This window comes from Glossina fuscipes, unplaced genomic scaffold (assembly GCF_014805625.2).
Source record: "Glossina fuscipes isolate IAEA_lab_2018 unplaced genomic scaffold, Yale_Gfus_2 1, whole genome shotgun sequence".
NCBI lineage: Eukaryota > Metazoa > Arthropoda > Insecta > Diptera > Glossinidae > Glossina > Glossina fuscipes.
Genome location: NW_023998415.1, coordinates 49,764,366 through 49,769,253, shown reverse-complemented (window position 1 = coordinate 49,769,253; position 4,888 = coordinate 49,764,366). Strand labels below are relative to the sequence as shown.

The 4,888-nt window shown below is 32.6% G+C and overlaps 1 long non-coding RNA gene across 1 annotated transcript; it reads right to left on the bottom strand.

Moving 5' to 3' along the window:
- Positions 1–700: 700 nt before the first annotated feature.
- On the bottom strand, positions 701–1,054 carry LOC119645054. Its single transcript, XR_005248598.1, has 2 exons — positions 963–1,054; positions 701–811 (listed from the first exon to the last, which is right to left on the bottom strand). It is a non-coding gene; the product is annotated as an uncharacterized LOC119645054 (long non-coding RNA).
- Positions 1,055–4,888: the final 3,834 nt, after the last annotated feature.

Sequence of the window (4,888 nt, the reverse complement as noted above, 5' to 3'; positions counted from 1 at the left end):
ATATGTATGTATGTATGTATGTATGTATGTATGTATGTATGTATGTATGTATGGATGCATGTATGTAACTAGTAATGAGCGTTAAAAGTTTCAACCGAGGCCAAATAAGAGTCTTCTTTCTTGTTTCAAATAGCAAAAGCTTCGAGCACCTAGATTACAACATTTGCATGCATTTAATAACGCAATGCAAATTATCTATAATCAGTTTTAGACAGAAAAATCGCGCATCAAAAAGAAAAACAAAAGAGTCGCGTACATAAGTGTACATTCTCAAGTAAATTATTAAATCAATAATTTAAAAGAAACGAGCGTTTGTTTATTTGTTTGCTTGATTTTCTCGCTTAAATGTCAACATTTTTTTACACAGCAGCAACAAGCACATAAAACTATATTGCAATGCAGCATACATAATAACAAATATTTATATAAATATTTGCATATGCATGCACGTATATATATGTATACCTATCTATATATATATATATATATATATATATATTAAATGTTTTAAATAAAAAAATAAAATATTAAATTATAATGAAATGTAATCTTTAATTTCGTATAATGTCCTTTCAAGCTCCTTTTCCTTTTCTTTTCTTTTTTTTTTTTTGTTATCTTTTTTCCAACGCCTGCATGCGTTTTATTTTGATAATCACTCTTTTTTAATTATAATTTCTATTATATTTACTAATCTTTTTACCATTTGCGCACACAATTTCTATTCACTGTTCTGTTGGCGTTAGCATTAAAAGTTTACTCGTAATCCTTGCACGATTCTCGGTTAGAACAAAAATCCTTTAACAATCGCTTTCTAAGTTAAAATAAAATACGACGATTCTCTGCGCCCTTATATATAGATAGATATATATGCATATATATGCATATCTATCTATATATGAATAATCGTTATATATATTTATATATATATATATGTATATATCAAAATATATATATATATATACATATATGTATGAATAATCGTTATCCGTTAACTAATTCAAAATGTAAAAGAATTGAAAGAAATGAATTAATTCCTTAAGCCGTTTTTTTATTCTATGAAGCTTCTGGGCTCGAGAGTGGGTTTCCAACTAAACATTTAAAGCGTTTCGATTGTCTATATATACTAGGAGCACAGAAGTTGCCTTGCAGACATAACGTAATAGATAAAACATACGCCTTTTTTTATTGACCGATTGAAGATCAATAAGTATGTACGCTTCAGCTCTTTTAAAGCGCTTATAACAGTATTCGTCACTGCAGCATTATACGTTGCAGCTATCAAACCTTCATACAATCCGACTAATATAACGAACTCATCATTTTCATCATGATCATCTTCGTAGTCATCACTGTCGCCGGCGTTTTTGTTGCCGTTAGCTGCTAGCTGCTAGTTGGCGTATGTAGTTAAGTGTCTGGACAAGCCAGTTCTTATTGTTTTTTTCTTTTTTGTGCTTTTTTTTTTGCTTTTTTTCTTTGTATTGGTAGATTTGGTAGCATCACTCAAACACTTAATACGATTAGGGGACCAAAGTTAACAAACAAACAAGAAAGACATCTTCGGTTTACGTCGTATTTACATTTTACATCACATACATATATATATATATATATATATATATATATATATATATAGATAAAGACAATTTACATTCAGCTTGGATCAATCTTTTCATACTTACCACTGGTTTGCTTTGAAACAAGAAAAGTTCTTAATAAATTGTGATAAGAGTATATCCTATATTTCGTTTAAAGGCAAATGTCATGCATACATGCATGTGCCTTATACATGTATATGCGTGCGACAGCAAGATTGAGCAGAGATTGATTCATACGTAATGAAGAATCATATTTTTATACAATTCGCAACATCTTTATACAAAAATTATGAAACCATATTTGCATAATACTTTTTCATGATTTCTTAATAGTTAGGGACATATCTTGCGGTCAATTGAATGAGAATGAAAAACTGTAAACTGATTAAAACTGATATCTGGAAAATGTTGAGGTCGTGGATTAAGAAAAATACGAGTTTTTTTGCTTGCTATAGGCGACACAATGGATTTTTTCGCGTTTTGAACTTAACCTGAAGAGAGTGATAAAGAAAAATTGTTGTATTTATCTTCCAAATAAAGTGATGAGATTTTAAACGTGCTTTTAACGGACAGGCAGAGAAAAACACAAGCAGACATGACTGTCAATCACTGATCACACAATATTTATAATTTGTGAGACTTCTGTTCTGCTATTGATGCCCCCTTTTCACTGCCGAATTTTAGATGAAAAAATTGCCGCAAATTAGTTTATAATCACGATTAATTGCACCTCATTAATATACTTTTCAATAGATCAAGCAGTTACTGTTCGCAAATATGTATAAGTTACATTTTTGTTTCACATTTCATCCTTCAGGGCATCCTTTTCGAATTAGTGCCCAACTAAAGGAATGGAAATGTTATGGAAATTTTGATTACCAACTATATTACGATGAGTGTATAATTTTTTCAAATTCAAATTTATATATAAGTAACGCTATTAAGTGAAACATATTTTATTATTAATTGGTCAGTTATCTCATTTTCAGTATCGAGCACGAAACGTAAAAAATTTACATATTTAATAGATAATTTTATATTATTATACTTGTTAAATTGATTTTCGATATATACTTGTTTTTGTACCCTACGTCACTTGTGGTACAGGGTATATTAAATTAGTGCGGTCGTATGTAACACGCAGAAGGGCTTAAGGTAGACCCATCTTTTATTATACCGATCGATTCAGAATCATAATCTGAATTGATCTAAGCCTGTCCGTCCGTATGTCCGTCTGATGTCTATCCATATAAATTTCTGTTTAAGTTACAGTTCGCAATTTTTTAAATATTTTGATGAAATTTGATACAAGCACATGTTTCCACCCAAGGACGAAAGCTGTTGCAAATGATTCAGATCGGTCCACTTTTTCCACCATCCCCATTTAACGCCCTATTGCAATTTTCAAAATTTCTCGGCAAAAATTGCTAAGTAGTTATATTTCGGCATTCTAAACCGGTTTAAAAACTTTGGACCGGCTGCGGTAATTTTTGAACTCCCTCTCATATAACGAAAACTGAAGTTCATACGGCAAAAATTATACCATTATAGTAATTAATATAAAAAAATTAACTATGACAAGTTTTGACCGTGTCGGCCTATTTTTTGGATTCTGTCCTATTTAAGAATTAAACTTGTACTACGTTAGGTTACGTTTTGGGCCCGCTTACCCATAAATACGCATATGAAAAATGTGCCTTTATAAAGAAACAACACATAATTTTTGTGTTCTGTAATAAAAATAACATTTGTATTAGACGATGTTGTGTAGGGTATTCAAAGGTCAGCTTTGGCCGATTATAATGGTCTTACTTGTTTTAGCTCTTTTTTTTGCTTTTTCAAGTCATCCAATGTTTCAACGCAAAAAAGGTGATATTTACACTTTTCGGTTAAATTACATACGGTTTCTCACTTCCCTGGGGCCGATTTGCCTGATTTTATAATATAATGAAAAAATTTGAAATCGAAGCTTAAACGTTCTATAATATTGAAGGGATAATTCAATTGCTATTATTATTATTATTATTATCATAATTTATTTCTAGGATTATTTCTTAATAGATAGTGTAGATAGACTAGATGGGTAGACTAGTCGCTTTATTCAAGGTAAATATTTTATTGATGTTATTTTCTCCAGCTACTTTCAAAATGTCCGTTGAGTTGGACGCTCTTTCTCGTTTTTTTTTTTTTTTGTTGGGGCATTAGCAGCTCTTTTAAAATCTTTAACATACATTGCATTACTAGAGTTGCGAATAATTTAGAAAAAAGTTAAAATTTAAAAGTTTCGAACAAGCCGATTTGGTTAAAAAACAAGAAAAAAAAAAATTTATAACAGAATGGTTGTGTGCGCAGTGACTAGAAACTAGGATGACTCAGCTCATAATCCAGCGTGATTGCCACCGCAGTTATTAAGCAATTTTTGTGCTGGACCTATGTACATGAGAACTTGGCAGCGGTTTTCACTAAATTAGGAACAATGTCCCTCCGGGACAAGATTAGAGGATTGTTAATGAAAAATCGCTGGCTCATTGACACTAGTAGTCCTTCCGCTGTCATTGTCATTCTGAATAATGTGCGTATCGACGATTCTTTTGCCATTGCCTATAGCTACGGCATCTGCTCCTGCTTAGAGTGCGCGGATGTTTTTAGCCCTAAGTGCTTCGTGCCGGTGAAGTGCGGAAATATGTTGATATATGGTTACACAAAGATAAGGTAGGTATATTCATCGGTTTCAAATGTGCGTTTGAGATATACAGAACATGTAAGAATGTGGCGAGAGATTGATCCCAGGAATTCTTCCATGGCCGTTATATCTGGAGAGTTAACGGCATATACAAGTGCCGTGCTTATGCTCGTAACTTCCTTATCCTGATGGAAGACTCATCCCGCACAGGTAAAAGGCTTATTCAGGGTAATCTGAAGTAAAGGCCAGTAGTAAGATACATGCACCGATTTTCTTACTTTCTTTCCATTACCTTAATAGACTAAACGAGACACTTCTAAATATTGTAAGAAAGATGCATTGTATTCTGCAGCCAGGATCTAACCGGATATCATCCTGTATCGTATAGAGTGGTCCGCTTGTTGGTCGCAAAGATAGGTAGGTAATGCACTGGTGTAGCATCAGGCATCAGGTTGAGTCTGCTCTTGATTAACTAAATATTACTTCTTTTCACAGGGTTGCATTAGTAGCATGCTTGCCTTTGTGTTGTACGGTTTCAACGAGCAGTTTAAAGGGCCCCTCTAGACCTGTAGACTTTGCTTGTTAGCGTTGCGTTTAGAATAAGGGGAAG